The 18,572-nt window shown below is 46.1% G+C and overlaps 1 protein-coding gene across 1 annotated transcript in view; it reads left to right on the top strand.

Annotated features, from left to right (window-relative positions):
* The window catches only part of PRKCH (protein kinase C eta), a 100,676-nt gene that overhangs the window by 60,315 nt on the left and 21,789 nt on the right, over window positions 1–18,572 (top strand). The gene's annotated exons all lie outside the window — the stretch shown is intronic.

Here is an 18,572-nt window from a genome sequence, read left to right on the forward strand (position 1 = left end):
TGACGTGGTTGCATTTGTTCTAGGGTGGGAGCAGCATTGCCTCCCTGCATCAACCTCTGCTCCCAGGTCTCAAGGCTGTTCTCAGGAAGCCATTTCCCATACATAGCTCTCTTGTTTTGTCCTCTCCCAGGACCCAAGGGGGCAGTTTGGTTAAATCTTTTCCTTTCCCTGTTGCTGAAGTGCTCACTGTCAGCTCAAGCATCGAGGCATGGGGCAGGCAGTGTGGATCAAACAGCCGGTCTGCTCTGTGGCCTCCCTGACCTGGATGACCATTCAATCAGCATCCCATGAGAGTGCTGTTCTGGGCTGGCACAGGACACTGTAGCAAGGAGATGTCAGTAGTGAGACGGTCTAGTTTAAGAGGGAGGTTTTTCTGACCTGTTTTGCATAACCCCTGGCATCCTCTTGCTCATAGCATTGGAAAGGAGGAAGAGTCTGTTGTTTCATTTGGATTCTGTTACCTGGGTTCCATCAGCAGAACATGCATATTTGGGTATGGTTTGTTGTGGCCTTGCTCAATCCTACTTGTGGCATGCCAGAACAGTGAAGGATTGGTTAAAGCTATACAGCTGTAACCCACATATGGGACCAATTCCAATGCGAGTCAGTCTCTGTCAGTAGCCCTTCAAGACTGTGGGCTGAGCCAAGTTTGGGGTTTTGTGTAGTTTAGTTCAGGTGATGCTGTTTTGTGTTTGTCAGATAAACCCAGGTTTTGATACATGAAAATCTGAATAGCTGAGAGCTGAACTGGCCCAAGGGGTTGTGCAGAAGGTGCTTTGCTATAGTGAGATTGTGGGATAAATCAAGTAAGGCAACTTCTCTTTCTCCTCCTGGCTTGAGCTCCATAAAAAACAGATGGTCAGATGAAGACAGAGAATATTAAATTATTTTAAAGTATGAAATCATGTGATACATATGGCACGGTAAAACAGAGAAGGAATATCATCTTAATATTCTCCAGGGCCTGGGAGTATGAAAATTACTAGTGATATATACCATACAGACTGAGCTTCTAAAACATGGTGATTGTCTGCATGGAATAGCAAATCTGCTTATTCTACAGCTGGATTTTGGTCTAATTCTTCCCTTGTGAATAATGCCAGCTGCTGAAGAGAGATGCTGCCAGATAATTAGGCAAATGACATTATCCCTAAAATAGTGACACCCAATACTTCTTGTCAGTCATTCAGTAGCATAACTGTCTGTCCATAATGTAATGCCACTGTGCTTCCAGCTTGTCCTGTACCCCAGCCCACTGCCTGTCACAGGACAGAAGTAATCAATCCCTCTGAGTTTTGGCACTCTTCAATTGCTGCTGTAAGTCATGATAGAAATGGGAGGAGTCATTGAAAAGCTGCTTGAACAACTGCATGGGCTTTGATCTTGTGAAACTGGTTGAGCCATGAAGTCAGGTAGCTTCAGTTGCATGGGGTGGATGGGGGGGGGGGTCACAAACCTGGGCTTTGGAGGGGTGTGTGAAATTGGCTCCAGAAGGGAGCCTGCAGACGGGAAGGGAAGGAAATACTTGGAGGAAAATCACCGTGTTTCTATAAGAGGATTTGATGATGTTTTTTTCTGAATCTGAGTGCTTTCTTAGGAAGCTGAGAGGAATGGGGAGAGAGACCAGAAAAACCTGAGCAGAAGGTGTTTTGCCAGAAGCCATTCAATGAGCCTCTTCATTTTGGGTTCCCAGGCTCAGTGGAGTAAGAGTCTCTGGCCCAAAATACGCTGTGTCATATGTTTTCCTTCTGGGCTAACCATCAATATATAACAATACAGTATTTCCCCACTCCCTTCAAGATTAAGCAACTCAGGAGGCAGCCTGTATTTACTAACACCGTGACTGTACGGGACCATCAAGCTTTTGCAACACATCCTGCCAAAAGCTGGGTCTTCTCTGCCTTGAAATGCCAGAGAGCTTTGGGAGTGAGCCCTGAAAGTTCATTGATAAGCAGCCAAAACGTGTCACTTTGGCTCTGCATCTGCTGAGTCCTGGCCACGTGTACACGATTGGAAATAGCTGTAGTGCAGTGTTTCTGCATCGCTGCTGTGAGCCCACAGGAACAGGCAGACAGTGTTGGTTAGATGGGACTTTTTAAGGTCAAAGTCAGCCTGATGCTGGAAAGGTGCTCTCATAGGATGACTTTTCTGATGTAACTGAAATTTTCAGTGGTTGCCTCTCACTGTGTCGAAAGTATTCCTTTTGTTACTAAGCTCCGGGCAGAATAGAAGTGCTATAAATGTGTGTGAGCATATTTGTGTGTGGGGTTTTTTTCTTTCTTTAAGTGAGCTTTTAGTTTCACAGATACTCTTTTTCTTTTCCTTCTCACTTGCAGCATGGCAAAGAAGAGGTGACTTTCTGGCCTTAACAAGGAAACATGCCTGGCTTGCCCTGAGCAGAGGTTTAGCTGTCATCTCAGCTGTGCCTATTTATAGTTGCTTCCTGGAAACACAATGTTAACAAGTATAGCATGGTCCTATATCCTATCATGCAAGGAATAGAGCTGGAACAAATGCAGCCATGAAAACGAGCTTTTCAGCATAGCATATTGCACACCCTTAGGCACAGAGGGGTGGGACAAGGACATGCTTAGGATCAGCTCATGCTCAGTGTTGCCAGGAAAAGGTTGGGCAGTAATGAAAGCTATCGTAGATAAAATCTTTGCTCACAGGGCACACTTCTTGCACTGCTTCTTTATTTAATGACGCATCTAAAGAAGAAACAGCATGCTGGGCCCTATTGCAGGTTGGTGGGCTTGTTTGTGATTTTTATGTGAAGATTGTATGCCTTATTTTCCTTGAGGCAGCTCTTCCCGACTTCCACTTTCCAGTTCAGCAGTTCCCAGGCTGTGGGAAGCATGTTGTGGCTTCTGTGCATGCCGGGAACAAAACAAAACAGCATTCAGTCCAAGCAGTGTGAGACAGCACAGTGGCTTACGTAGTGCAGATGAACTTGTCCACTTACAGTCTTCTAAAAACAAAGAGATAGTGAGCAATTATAAAGGTTTATTTTAAAAGCAGGGCGTTTCCTTCCAGGTGTCGTTAATGTGAGAATGTCTGATCATGGGTTGGCGTGCAGCTTTGCCTGGTGGCTGTGAACACCTGCCCACCAGGTGACCCTCAGTGAAGGCATCATGCCTGCACACTGAAGGGATATGCAAGTGGTTTCTTAAACTGGGTTGTCTTGAGGGCAAAAGGGTTAGGGGCATCCTGCAGGCATTTTAGATTTCAGGAAGAGAACAGCCTTTTTTGCATCAACATGAAGCCATCAGGCCAACCTGCTGGTGTGGTCTCCATTGTTTTACTATCTCTTCCTCTGCAGCTGTATCTCAGTGGCAGGATGGAGGGGTGATGAAACAGCTGCTTTTCAGAATGTCTCTGCTATCTGTGGAGGTGATACAGGATGCAGTACACAGTGATGTGCCTGAACTAGCCTCGGGTTAGTAGTTTTATGGAACCAGAAGCAGTGTCACTCTGCACATCAGGGCTGGTTTTGCCAGGGCACAGTATGAGACTGTGCAGCCCAGCTCATCACAGCACAGTGGCAGGTGTATTGCTAAGGGTGTATCCCAGCCAGGTGATTAAAAGCCAGAAAAGCACGGGGCTGGAAAGCTTGGAAAAGGACTTCTTGTTGCACAGATGAAAACCCTTTTATATTCTGAGGGCTCATGCTGGATAGCCCACTCCTATGCCATTATGACTGCCTGATTTTTATTGTGACTGGCCCGTGAAGAGATACGTTGGTCTGCTTGTGCTGTGTCACACATCTGAATGTGAGATGGTATGCACCAAGTCCCTGTGCTCTGCTGTGCCATCAGCACCAAGATAAAGGCAGCAGAGTGTTACACAAGTCCTGTGACTTGACCATGCTTAATAGCTGCAGCTGTATGTCTCAGGACTGGTGGCTTTTATAGGCAGTGTGGTTTTTTGCAACAGGTTAATTCCCAGCCAATTCAAACAGTAAGGCTATGACATTTGGAGGGAGGTTTACATAAGCCTTTTAAGGAGAACAGTATTGCTGGAAAGACTTTTATGAACTGAAACAGCACTAAAGTTTCTTTCAGCAAAATCAATTAAAAATTACATGCTGAAAACAGGAGCTGAATGCCTTTCCTAATTACACAGAGCCACTGTTAACAGAGCAGCTCTTATTAGCGTGCTGTTTGCTTTTTCCATGGGTCAAGACATTGTAGACATAGGATCTCTCGTGTTCTCTCTCTGTTTCTTTATTTTACAACTGGTGATTTTGTTTATTCTCATCTCACGTTGCCCCTTTTCACATCTGGGGTTGGATCTGGTTTCCCCTGAAGTCGAGAGATTCTCCCCAGGGATGTGAATGGGCAGGTGGGCTGGGTGTGCTGCTGATAGCACTGCCCTGCAAGGCAAACTGCCTGGTGGGAGGTAAGCAAGGGGACTGGTTACTGCTGCCTTGCTTACGTGCTATGCATGACTTCGTTTTCTTAGCAAATACAGGTGAATCTTTTGTTTCGTGAGCAGTTACTAAGCTGGACAGCTGTTCTGAAAGCTCTTATGTGAGCCTGCAAAAGTGTGATGCACCTGTAAGTAGGCTTTGCTGTGCTCAATACCTGCCCACTCTGGTTCGGCATAAGTTCAGCTGAGGGATGCAATCCCTGCTGCTTTGAGACCTCTGCTGATGGAGCTCCTGAGCTTGGTGCTTTCCTGAATTGGGGCTGAGAAGGCTGCAGCAGATACATATAAGCAGGACAAAAAAAGGATCTGCTATGTTATGAGAGCAGCAGAAAGAATGTGGTGTGGTGTAAACTGATTTTATGGTTAACAAGTAAATCAAATCAGCTAAAAGCTGCGAATTGGCACAGAATGGCATAACAGCAGCCCGCTCCCTGCAGCAGCTACTTAATGCAGGAGGGAGATCTTTGTGCTGGAATACTTGGAAGTGGTTCATTTAGCTTTAGAAAATATGAAGGAATGTCTGTCAGGGTGGGGAGCGTGGTAATGTCTGCAGCTATCCTATGTGACAGTCAGCAGCTTCTGTACGGTGGTTTGTGCTTATGGGTGGTATCTCTTCTACATGATTTTCCACCAAACTGTGCTGGTGACACACTTGCAAGCTGGGCTCCTGCCTGTGCTGTTCGAAGTGTTGTTTCTGTGCACTTGATCAGCTGGAAAGCGCAGAGATAAAACGCAGCCTCTCACAGCTCCATGTCACATTGAATCAGTCAGTGTGAAGACAGCACGGTCCTGATGTACAGCTGTGCTTACAGAGAGCAGTCCTGCTTTGAGATCCACAGATCAGATCTCTGTGCCCCATTGACTCCGCTGTGTATAGTCTGTGAACTTTAATGCAACTTTCCACATGACTAAGGGCTAATGAATAGCCTACAGAAGTTTTTGGCTCTGCTAGTGTCTACTTTTCCTTTATGCTTATTTAAAGGGATTGATTTGAAACCTGCAAACTCTGCACGCGATGAGCTTGTATAAATCATTAAATACAGAGCTCGAAGGGGCCTCAAGAGTTTGTCTGGCTCATGCAGCTGCCTCAGGGCTGGATAACCTTCACCTAAATGCACATCCCTGGTACTTTTACTCTTGTTCTTCTTTGGCGTAGCTTTGCTTTTGCATGTAATGACTTGTGTGCTGCACGGTGAGACATGGACTCATTGCCGAGTGCTTGAAATGAGAGCTTTGTGCTGCTTGGTAGTCCTGGTACCAGTTCAGTACAAATAAGCACTATTGCTCGTGTTGTTTCCCTGATACCAGCAGCACTCCGGTTAGTAATTTCCCACCATCCCAGCATTAATCCAGTCGTGTGGTTGGTCTTTGGACCCACCTGCATTCTGGAAATAACACTGAATTGAAGAAGCTTTCAGCGTTAATGTCAGAGAATATGACCCATGAGTTAGCATTAGGGAGGCGGATATTTATAGCTGAGGAAAAGGTCCCTGTCAACCTTAATGAATGTTTTCTACAATGTTTTTGAAACAAAGATTATGCCAACAAAATGCTGTTGCATCTCCTCCCTCTGGCTTGCTGAAATGGAAGATTTCATGCAGTACAACAAGTTGCGGTGAGTGAAGCTGATAAAGATGTAAGAGTGACAATGAGAAATCAGCTCTGCTGACATAGTTGGCCTGCAGCAACTGCCCTGGCTTTCCAGGAAGACTTTGACTTGTTCTGGCTTGGTAGCAAGATCATAGAATCGTAGAATGGCCTGTGATGGAAGAGACCGCAATGATCATCAAGTTTCAACCCCCTGCTGTGTGCAGGTTTGTCAACCAACAGACCAGGCTGCCCAGAGCCACATCCAGCCTGGCCTCCAGGGTTAGCTTTGCTAACCACCTTAGGGAGAAGCAGTGGGTACTGTTACTGCTGGTTGTCAGTCCGAATTGGCAGCCTGGCTGTGCCATAGGGTAAGGAGCACACCTGATGTCTGTACTGTCCCAGGCAGGACAGCGGGCACAACTCTGCTCCTGCCCTCTGTGTGCCAGCCAAGCTGGTTATTGGGGCTGTAGCTGGCTGCTGGCACAGCAATGGGTACAAATTGCAAAGCCTGTTCATGTGAAGCAAAGGGAAAGCATTGCTCATCATTTGGCCTCTGAGTCATAACACTTTTGCTGTTAATGGCATCAAGATCCTCCCATTTATCAGGCAGTGCCTAAAGGCACAGTTTAGTCTCAGAATTGTGTTACCTGATTATTATTCCAGTAAAGGTAGTGGAGATACTCCAGCTGACAACAATGGGAACAGCAGCAGGCCTTCAAGTCTCAACTGTATTACAAGGTGTGATATGTTCAGAGCTGCATGGGCGCACCACGTTCTGAACTGATTTCTTCTGACTCAGTTAATGTTTCAGAAACATGATTTATTATTAGCAGGCTGAGCTGCATTCACAAATCTTTCAAGCTCAGAGAGAGTAAAGAAGTGTTTGAAGCGTTTCTGTGTCAGGAATATTACTTCCAGCTAGGAGAGGCTGTTGGCTAGCTAATTCTCCAGTCCAGGCATACTGCTATGGCAAAGTGCATCCATAGAATCATTACAGTTGGAGAAGACCTCTAAGATCATTCAGTCCGACCACCAACCCATCACCACTGAGTGCACTAAGCTGTGTCCCTCAGTGCCGCAATCAGAATGCAGATGTTCATATCTGAACCACCACGTGGCAAAGGAAGATGTGGCACTGCTAAGTGTCCGGGCTCTGTGTCACTTTGGGGTGGGCAGCAGTGTTGAGGTGCATTGCTGAAGAGGGACTGAAGAGCTTCATTTATTGTGGAGGGGGGCTGGAGGTGGGCACAGCTGTGTTAGCTGCACAAGCCAGCACAGGGAACTGTCGTATCTATGTGGCAGAAGGGGCGGTAGGAAGCTGTCCCTTCCAACTTTATCATCATTCAAATAAAGCTGCAAGTTCTGGCACCGTGCAGCTGCAGCACATTGCAGCGTACAGGCTGTGTGGGACACGTGTCAGAGGCTGATCCGGTGCATGGCATTTAGCAGGCAGGCTTCGGGTTTTCTCCTCCCTTCTCTGGATCTGGTTACATTCCTTTTGACATTTACCTGAGCATGAAGAAGTAACAAGCTCCAAGCAAGGTCCCGTATCCTCATTCACTTGTGCCTGAAAGCTGAATTACTGTGCTTTGTATTTCAGTTTCTCAGCATCTCAGGGATATTTGCGTGCTTATCTGTGTTTTGGAGATTTCAATCTCATCAATGTAATTTAGCTGTTGTCATTGCCAGTGTGTTTCTCTTAAGCTTTCCTCTTGCATTATAACTGTCCTTAGCTGAAGCTTGCTGTTTCAGTATTTCTTATATTGCTGTTTCCAAACCTGGTGCCCAAGCAGCAATGCTACAGCCGGAGTCTCTGCATTCAGCCTCTCCTCTGCAAAAGGAGCAAAGATCTTGGCATTGGGCTCCACCTTCTTGTCTCTCTGCCTGGCCCTGACATCAATGAGGAAGGCAAGGAGCTGCTGTGGCTCTGCCAGCTGGCCTTGCTCCCAAGGAGACAGCCCACCCGCTCCGAGGTCAGAGCTCTGCCCCAGCAAACAGGGCACAGCGCAGGAGCAGGTCCTGCTGGCTCTGCTCCATGGGGACTCATCAGGGCCAGGGCTGAAGCCGCAGGAGGGCTGCAGCTCTCCATCTCCTTTGTGCTCCTTGGGACACAGCAAAACAGTGGATTCAGCTGTTCCCACTCTCAGTGATGAGTTTTGTCTGCAAACACTAGAGAAGAGGAAGCAGCCTCTGTACCCATATTCATTGCAGGCAAAGTAGAACAGGGGCTGAGTGCCATGATTTGTTTGAGGAACTAATTGATTGTGCAAATGGAGCCAGCAGTGGATAGCTTTATATAGTGTGGCCCAGCACTCCTTTGCATCCTTCCCTTTGCACATTGCCCTGCTGCCTGTGAAGGGCCCAAAGCCCTTGTGCCTGCAGAGATAATGGAAGTGTTGTGATGGCTGACTGATGGCAACCAGTTGGGGTTTTGGGGATTAGTGTAACTCCTAACTGAATTCACCTCCTAACTGAACTCAGCATCCCTAAGAACTGCCCAGATAAGCTTTTGTAGCACCATATCTGCCAAATAGATGCTTTAATCCGTGAAGGAGCTGCTTGAAACTTGGTTTTCTTGTCTACCCTCAAGAAGGCAGTGCTGACTTGATGGAAAGCAGTCAGAGCGAAGTGAGGCTGGCTTTTGAGCCTCTAAGGCCATGAAATATCTGCAGTTTGAGTAGGCACATCTGGTTAATGAGTGGAAAGTCTCTGCTGTGTTTCTTTATCTAGTGAGATCCTTCGGCTTACCTATGGTGGTTAACTAGACAAAAAATAAATTAATTAAAAATATGATAGAAAATAATAGAGATCTGTCTTGGAAGCTGTCCTGTTTACTGCACTGGGCAGCCTGCGCCAGGGCTTCACCACCATTCTGAGAAGAATTTTTCCTAATATCTAACCTGAATCAGGTATCTCTATGTCCTGTCGTGTCTAGGACAGGTTAAATGATTATTTAACAGGCAGAGAGCTTTCCCTGCTTTCCCTTCACTTTCTTATAACCAAAACTCCTGCTGAAATTCTCCACCTCTTCCCTGGTGACATTTCTAATGTGACCTGGGATGGCTTGATCTGTGCTATGCCTGGTGGCATTCTTGCAGTTAGAAGATGGTTGTCTCCCAGCAGACTTGGTTTATATAGATGTGAGCACAGAATTCCTGTAGGCTCCTGATGCCCAGTTCCCTGAAGGCTGTGCTGAATGAGTGAGGATCAATGTAGCCACTGGTATAGCGCAGGCATTTCTCACTTCTGGGCTTTTTTTGGCCACTTGCAGTCTTGGCCAAGTGAGTGGCTGCGTCCCAGGTGCTGTTATGTAAGGAAGAGCTTCAGTGTTAATTGTGTGCCTTGGCTTTAGGATGCATTCTATCACTCCGGGCACCAGATGTAGTCTCAGAAGTTTCACTGTTGCTTCTGTAAACAAAGAAAACCCAAACAACCAAACTTTATTTTGCAGGTTTTGGGTTCTAGTGCCTTACTGTGCACTCTCTGGGGAAACTTTCCCTTCTTTTTCTTCATCCAGCATTTCTTTCTGGAGAGGTTACTGGGTGCAGCTAACACCCAAAAGTATCCGAGCTGCTGAAGTCAGACAGATGAGAAAGGAAAATGTGATGTTTCTCTTTGCTCTCCTCATTCTGACTTCCAGAATGGACAGACAGATGGCTGTGGCACACTGTTGCCAGCATGGTTGTGGAGGCCAGCTGTGCTGTGCAGCCCATGTTCTCACCGTAATGGCTTTCCTCCCCCATACCCGTGCAACTGAAGTCATTAATGTTTGCTAAGACAGGATGGAAACAAACCCAAACAACAACAGTCTACAAAATAATTCAGTCACTCCAGACTGCTTTTTCTTTCCCCCTCCTCTAACGAAGCAATTAGTCTCCTATCAGCCCCTTTTTAACCCGGCAGAAAACAATAAGCTGGACAATAGCAATTCCCTGGGCAGGGCAGTCACCCGATCTGCCTCAGTTATGGGAAAGGTGAGCCGTGTTTCCTTGCGTCTGTCTGTCTGTTGGGATGAATCTCCAGAGAAATTCCTCACCTCTCTGTCTGCCTCAGCCTTGCATTTGTGCACCCTCCTTGTGAGTCACAGTCTGGCTGCTCTGAGAGCCCTCTGTGCCGGTTGCTTTTCCTTTTGACCCACTGCAGGGTTAACATTTAAGTGGTTTGCACGCGTAAATAGCCCAGCCCACCTGCCTACTGATGATGTGGATTGCGGGTGCTGGAAAATTGTGAAGTAATGGTTGGCTTATACCAATGATGAGCCCATATAGCACTCGTGTGGTGGAGGGGGGAGATTTTTCCAGCCTTGCTCATTTTAATGGTACTTGATCCTAGGGATGGCTCAGCCTGTGTGATGGGACAGTGCTGCAGAGCAGGGACTATGCAATACAAGTAAATGCATTGGAATTCAACACCACAAGCCTCAGTGCAGCGTGGCCAGAGTGATCTGGGCAGTGTCTGTGTTCCTGTAATGGCTTGCAACACAAGTAACGTGGAATGGTGTCCACTGCAGGGCTGGGGTTGGGTGTAGCTGTGGGGAAGCCCTGGCTGCCCCTCTGTCACTGCACCATTAGCTGCCCAGCACCCCAAAGTTAACGATGGGACAGGAAAGTAGTAGGGAAAGTAGTAATAGCAGGAAAGTAGTGCCATGCTGCTGGACAAGATGCCAGAGCAAGAGCGCTTATCCTTAGCTTATAAAAACAGCTCTGCTGGTAGCTTAGCAGCTAAACCCAAGCACATTCCTTTAAAGATTCAGGAAAAAGCAGAGCCTAGATCCACATTCTATTTCATTTCTGCACATGAAATAAAAGCCACAGGCTTGCTCATCAGATGCCAGAAAAAGCTCCAGCTGCCCAGGGCAATTGAGGACAAAGGAGCTCTGCTGGTAAAACCAGCAGCCGCCGCTTGTCTGAGTAACGCTTCATTGGTGTCAGAGCTCTGGCGTCTGTGGTATGAAAGCAGTGTGGGCACCAGAGCTGTGGGGCACCTCCCCTTGAGATAGAAAGAAGTGCTCTGTGCATAAGTTTGCTGTATGGCCTCATCCATGGGTGCACAACCTGATCCCCAAAGCTTGGATTAACTTTGGGACAAGCGCCTGCTGCATCCAAACATTGGGAGCAGCTGAGATGCAACACACTCCTGTGTCTGGGCAGAGCTGCTGTGGGAGCAGGAATGATTGTTGTGCTTTGATTGTTGTGGGGGAATGAAAACTGTTGATAAGGATTTTCTTTTTGTTGTGTGTTTTCTGTTTTAAGCCATTCCAGTCATGATGAAGGTTGCCGCTGGCGCCAGGAGGGACCGCAAGCTCTTGGTCAGGGGGCAGAGCACCAGATCCCCAGGGCCAAGATCTGTATAGCATGGCTGGTTGTGGAGGTGGGCATGGGTTGGGAAATACAAATAATACAGAAGAGGAACCAAGCTGGGTTTGCATTCATATTGCAGTGGTGCTTTCCAAGTCACCGCAGGGACAATGTGGGGTGAAAAGTGAAAGCAGCCATGTGTTCGAAAGTTGGTTTCCAGTGCAAAAGGATGTAATCTTGATGTGAAAGTGGCCTCCATATCATGGCGTGTGGATGTTTTCCTTATGTGGTCTAGCCCAAAGGATGCTGCAACACCATCACCCCCACCCCTCTCCGCTCTCACAGCTCCACCATGAAGTCAGTTTGCATGCAGAATCATAAAGAGATTTGCAAACCATCTGTGAAGTAAAACACTGTGAGGTCTGCTTGAGAACAGAAGTGGGGGTCAGATAAACCACACGTGTATGCGGTGTTCCCAAAGCGTGGAGAGGATACAGGTCTTCTGTTGCTCCTTGTCTGCATAGCCTATCTAGAAGAGTTCCAGGAAATCATGAGTTTTAATATCTCTTTTGTGGGTGCTGCATTTTGGCATGTCAGAGTTAAAATACTTTGCTTTTTTGTTCCTTTTTCGTAGGTCAGTAGTGAGTCCTTCTTCCCCTGAGCTTCTATGGTCTTCCATTAGTCCTCAATCAATTATTTATTGATGGGGAAAGCATCTGAAAACAGGAGACCAATCAAAGAGTAGCCGTACTTCCCTGGGTAGGTGGGTCTGGAGTACTTGATGGCTGAACCCGCTGGAGTTGTCAATAACATTAAGATCTACTTTCCTGCCACAAAATAAAAACATACAGTTGTAGGTGAAATGTGCTAAACTTTGATGGGGATGTGAGCTATAAAACAAAGCACTTTAGATGTCACCTGGGTGTTTGTACCCTTAGCAAGGACAAACAAAAGGTTCTTTGGAAAACATCTTGCCCTCAGCTTGGCTAACTTTTGTATTACAATAGATAATGTGTGTTGTTATATGTTTCTGTCCTGCTCAGATGCGGTATGTTTAATTTTGAGTTGTGATTTGGTGTGGTGTCATCACCGCTGTAAGCAAAGATTTCTGTTTTCCCTGTTGTTTCTTGTCTTCTAGATTGGAAATAAGTTTAGTGAAGACTTGTAGTATCTAATTCCTGTAGAAAGAGATTTATAATAATAAAAAAAAACACCCTTAAGAGCTTAGTAAAGGCCTATGTAAAGAGGAACCTGAGAGTTTCAGCTCTTCCCCAGTTAAAATAGTAAAACTTGTGATTCCTGAAATCTAGTATTGGCCTGAAGAGGGCTGAGTTAAAACCAGTCACCAGATACCTTCCAGTAATCGAGGTGTCCTGGTCCCCAAGAGAAAAGCGAGCGCATGGAGTCACAGCATGAACTGACTCTGAATCAGCTTTCAGCTGACTGCAAGGCACATGGGCCACATCTCCAAATTTCCATCATATTTAGGGTTTGCTGCACGCTGAAGTTAGTCATTGTTCTCATTCCTGTCCTTAAAGTGCCCCTTTGTGCCTCTTGCACATAAACTTCGCAGTCTGCTCTGTGGGGTTGATACTCTCTATATTAGATGATGAGGAAAAAGGCCCCTGGGACAGAGCTTTTTCATTTTCTGAATCGTTTCATGCATTGCAGGAATGGGGAGTTGGCGGCTTTCTGTGCATGCTGACCATGTCAGCTGAGCGCTGCCTGCTGCTCTAAGTTACTTCTGCTGTGCTTGCTATCAAGCAGCAAGCTGAGGCACCTACCCCATGAGATGCATCTCATCCCTGTCATCATGGTGAAGAGCTGACAGGAGTCCGCAGAAGTGGGAGTGGAACTGCAGGGAGCTTGGCATACCCAGCCAGGAGTTTACCCGGCTCTGCCCTGCTTATCCAGGGTATGTGGGCATCACACAGCCTAGATTGAGTTCCCTGTAATGAGAGAACAGCAACAATAAACCATGACCCATTCACCACGCTCTTGCAAATACTTCTTCCATCTGATTCCACTGCTGCTGTTGAAGTGATCTGAAGAAGCAGAGAGATCAGAGCAGTAAGGAGAGCACTTTGCCCACAGATTCACTGGAGCCTTAGAGAAAGGAGTCAGTGCTATCCGCAATGGCCATAAACATCTCAAGACAGCAGCTCCTAGGAAGCGTGCTTAAAATCTGTTCTGCTGGGGGCTGGGCAGTTCTCCCTCCTGCACAGGGCTGGGACATTTGAGTGCTCTATGCCCACTATGTATCATTAGCACTGAGGTTGCTTTTTCATCGCGTGCAAGAAAATTCTGTGCCAATAGTGAGGTTTTGCAAACTGTCCGTTCTGTCCCAGTATCTCTCCTTCCAAAGTTAATAGTAAATCAGACAGTGGAAATCTACAGGGCAAAGCAAAGTGCTTTTAAGAAACCCCCTCTAAAAATACAGAATACTCTTGTCTTCGGCATTGTTCATTCCTTTACACAAAGGAGCTCAGTGCCTGTAGCCGTAGCTTCATAAATCTGGATCTGTAATTCACAGCCTTAGGAAGTTTAATGGTTTTGTGTGTGTGTGTGTGTGGTTTTTTTTCTAAGGGCTTAATCCAAAATTGACTGAATGTGACAGGACATCTTGTGCGGATTTCTCAGGATTCAGGATAAGGGTCAGAGTAAAGTGAACCTTAACTGCGTTATACAAATAGGAAGAAGTCTGACAAGACATACAGGTTCAGTGCAGGAGTGTCTTCTTCCCCACCGTGTGCTGCTGGCATTACAAATGCCTGTACAGGTTTGTTTGCTGCTCAGGCCGTTGCTAGAGGCAGTCTGCACATAAAATCATGATGCATAGTGCCTCTCATTTGTTTTTTTTTCCCCTTTCGGTGTTTGCTGGAGGGAAATGTTCCTCCTAAGACTCTGAGCGTGGAGAGGGTAGACTTCAATGAGCAGCTGTGAGATTAGCAGTGAGAGCATGGAGTCACTTGGGTTTGAACTACTGGTTAATTCCCGCTTTGCAGGATTAGTGGCAGGATGGTGACATGAGGATACGTCACTGTGCTGCTGGAGAGAGGAGCCTCTTGAGCAGTGTGGGCCTGTACTGATCCTACAGGGACAGGACTGCAGAGCAGCTGTGAGGTGGGCTGTGGGTAGCTGGCGTTGATCTCATTGGGTCACTCTTCCATCCATCGGGAAGCACTGGGACCATGTTGTACTGCAGATATAGGCCTGGTTTTATTCTGATTTCTGTATCAGGCTTTGAGTCAATGCTGCTCTATTTTTGTCAAGGTGACATAACAGGCGTGTGCTTTTTACTCTTTCGTGGCACCGTCTGTCATAAGTCCACCTCTTAGTCTTGTCCGTGCATTTAGGTCTCAAGCCTGTTATACGCCTCCTCTGAAGACTTCAGGCAAAGGAACTAACAGAAAGAAGTGTTGTGTTTTGGATTTGGTTTGGGTTTGTTTGGTTTTTTTTCTCTTTCCCTCTTTTTTTGGCAGGGATAAAATAGAAGCTCTGTTGGGAGCAACTCAGCAAATGATATTTTCTGGGCCAACAAATTCTGGCGTTGCTGCCCAGTGGGACCAAGGAATCTATCACAGGACTCGGCACTCAGCCTGGCAGCTCATCCGGAGAGGTGTGTGTGTTGTGCATACCGAGGACTCGAAGCCTTTTTGTGTCCACCTCTCACCTTCCCACAGTAAATGAGACATTTACTTTGGGATTCTGGGAAACACCTCGAGTGTAACACCTCTTTCCTGACAAGAATGCCACATAAAAGTGCTGCAAATAATACATATGCACATATATGTATGTAAAAAAAAAAAAGAGGTACGCACACATGTGAACATATAAATACTTAAGGGTTGCACCATCTTTGGGATTACATAGCAATCTCCAGCGCGTCTGTGTTTCAGCAGTAATGGCCCCAGCTCTCTGCTGCCCCATTGCACAAGAATGTCTTTCTGCCCTTGTAAAGCTGCCTGTGGGAGCTGTCATTAGCTGCTGTGTGTATGGTAAAGGCAAGGCTCTTGTAGGTGTGCCTGACCCTGAAGGAACTTGGAGCAACTGTGGAGTCCCCCTCGATTTGTGCCTCTTGGGTTCAGACCCACCAAAGCGATGGAAGCTTTGTGATTGCATTTTGTGGTGTGCCAGGGGTTTTTGTAGTCTATACCTGTATGCTTTAACCTACCACTCTGATTTAACTGGAGAGTGAATCATGCCCATTCATCTCAGTAGCAATGAAATCATGTCAGTAACTGTGTTAGCTTCCACAGGTACTTTTCTGAAGTGCTCAGAGGGAGGGAAGGGGGGACTGCTGGTGTTTCCAACCAGCGGAGGTCTCAGATCCTGAGCACTGCCTGCTTGCCAGCTGCTCTGCTGTAAGAGAAGTCAGCCTTGTGGGCGCTGTTTCATCTCCAAAGCAGTAGCCAAGGAAATGTGGGGACAAGGCTGGTCACAGGAACTGGCTTACAGAGAGCCCCCGCCAGCTGGAAGGAGCTGGGCACAGGAGAAGCCTGGAGTACCATTCCCAGCCCATCTCTGCCAGAAAACATGCAGCGCTGCCTTAACCAGAGCTGGTGGTTTGTAGAAACTTGTCCGTATGCTTGGAGGGCTGCTTGACTTTAATCTTAAAAACATTATAACAGAGTGCTTCTGGATGCGAGTGTTTGAAGGTCTTAGTCTGAAGCCCAAGCAGCCAAGCAAGGATACATTTTAAAGCTTAATGAATTTTATCCCAGCCAGAGCGTAAGATTGATGCAGAATACCTTTGGACATACTGATGAGCATGGGAATAGGTAGATATGAGACCTTGCACAGGTTCAGATACCTGTCTGCCCTCCAGAGAGGTCCTTGGCCATGTGCTTGGCATGATTTTCCCAAAGCTCTGTGTCTGGGTCCTGATGTTGCATCACTGCATGCCAGCCTGGTGTCTGCAAGAGCCTGTATGGAGGCTGGGTGGCCATAATCCATTGTGCTTTTATCCTACTGCACAGGTGCAGAACATCTCAAGGATTTTCCCTCATTCAGGCCACTTAGTGTGGATCTTAGTTTTATTCTTGGGTTATGATACCGTACTTCTGTTTTCAGTTTGTTTCTGAGAAATTCTATTCTGTTTGGAGCCATTGTGCCCATGTTTATGGACACTGAACACCTGGGTGTGGGCAGCTTTGGAAAATAACTTCTGGATGTTGGAAGAGTGGAGAAGAGCACCTTGCTCCATTTCATGTAATTATGAATTTACTTACATAGATATGGAGAGTCCTTGATTTGTCCTTGATTGCTGTCCTTGGTTGTCCCATGTTAGCCTGAGTTTGCCACTACATCTTGGGAGTTGGATGGAAACTATATGGAACGTTTTCTTTGCCTAAGGAAGGGGTAAAGAAAGCCTGGAGCTGAATTAACGTTTTGCATTCCCTGAGCTGGTATTTTGGTGCAACTCCATGCAGTACCTGAAGGGCAGAACATGCAGCTCTGACGTCCTTTTCTTTGCTTAACTGGAGCTGAGGCTGGAAGAGATCAAGACTGAATCCTGCAGGGATTTAGAGACTATGTTGTATAGTAGTGGGTGGGTAAAGCAACACTTATTATCTCAACATGTCAACCCCAGAGGCTGTTGTACAACAGTGCTGTATGATAAACTTCAGTTCTTCCTTTGGTTCTGTACCCAGGAATCAGTGCTATCCATAGGGACCACGCTGCTCAGGCTGTAATGATTTTCCCCTTTAAAACACTGTAAGGGTTGCACTGGAATAAGCCTCCAAACTGAAAGGGAGCAGTTGCTCTTCATTTCATTCACCAACCAACCTGAGGCTTTCAACCTGCTTTCCTAAGTGCCACGCAGCTTGATCTTTTTCTGATCTCTGCTTTGTGGCTTCCTTTTTCAAAGGCTGGTAACCTGGTTCTTCATTTGTGATCTCAGTATTTCTCCCTATTCTAAAGATGTGGTTGTTACTGGAAGAATGTGGGAGATGCAAACCATTTTCTGTGAAGAAACTTTTAACCAACCGTGAGCTCCATACAACCTCAGACTTGTGGGATTGGAAATAAACCGCCAAAATTCCTTAACTCTTTTCCCAGGCTTAATTCTTTAAGTGGTATTAAACCTTTGGAACAAAACCTGGGTGTCCCTATTCCAAGACCAGTGGGAGATGGCACTGTGAAATCAATTATATTCTTTGAGTTCCGTTCTTACCGTGGAAAGAAGGAAGGAAAGGAAGTTTCACTTGGGCCCAAAATGATTGTTAGGGTGTCTTAAAAACGTCTTATTTTTACAACTCGAGAGAATGCTGGTTTCAAGTACAATAAGATGTTTCAATTTTGGCGTTATGCAAAAGAAAACTGGAATGTTATTAATTTCACAGAGGTATTCGGGGCTTTTCTCAATAAGAGGCCTCCTCCTGCTCCCCTCCAAGTATTAGTGTAGGTGTGTTGCCCCCAGTATGTATTTGGAGCAGGTCCTCCAGTTGAAAATCCTTCCTCTTAGATAAGTACCTTAACACCTGCACTGCTCTGCCTGCTATGTCTATTTCATTCACTTCTACTGAAGTTGTTTCTTTCTGGAAAATAAGAATTCCAGTTTCACTGGAGCAGCAGGAGATGGAAACATGTATTGCTCTGGCTAGGAAAGCAAGCAATAGGGACACATTTTTTCTCCATCGTAATGGTGATGCTCGTATTTCTGCAAGGTGAAATGATTTCAACAGAAGAGGTGGAGAAAAATCAAAGTCTAGTCCCTGCATGCAAAGGAGGTTAAGTGCACGTGTGCTCACTGTAAAGAAGTGTCTAAATTACTTTGCATGCTGATGACTGAAAAAAAACAAAGTGTTCCCATTCAGCAATGCCAAAAAACAAACAAAAAGCCATGTGGTTAATTTTGGGTTTGGGTATTTTATTGTATATATGCAATATATATATATATATATATATATATATATTCACATTTGGCTGGAATATAATCCTCGTTGCAGCTCCCCTTGTATCTAGCTGTTGCTGTATTGTATCCGCATCTTTTGTGACTACATCACTTCCCTTGAGATGGGATCTCTAGGCTTTTATGAGCTTTAAATTGTGCCTTTGGGATTTCCAAACCTAGGAGGACCTCAACATGAGGCAATTCAAGTGGGAAACCAGCTGCTCCTGCAGAGGAGCTCCTTATTTCATGCATGGCCTTTGCAACACAGAGTGCTGAAGCCAAAAGAAGGAAAAAACCACAAAGCTTCATCCTCTAAAATATATTTCCATGTCACGAGTGAGGCGATCTGAGCAGAG

The sequence above is a fragment of the Excalfactoria chinensis genome, chromosome 5 (genome assembly GCF_039878825.1).
Source record: "Excalfactoria chinensis isolate bCotChi1 chromosome 5, bCotChi1.hap2, whole genome shotgun sequence".
Classification (NCBI taxonomy): Eukaryota; Metazoa; Chordata; class Aves; order Galliformes; family Phasianidae; genus Excalfactoria; species Excalfactoria chinensis.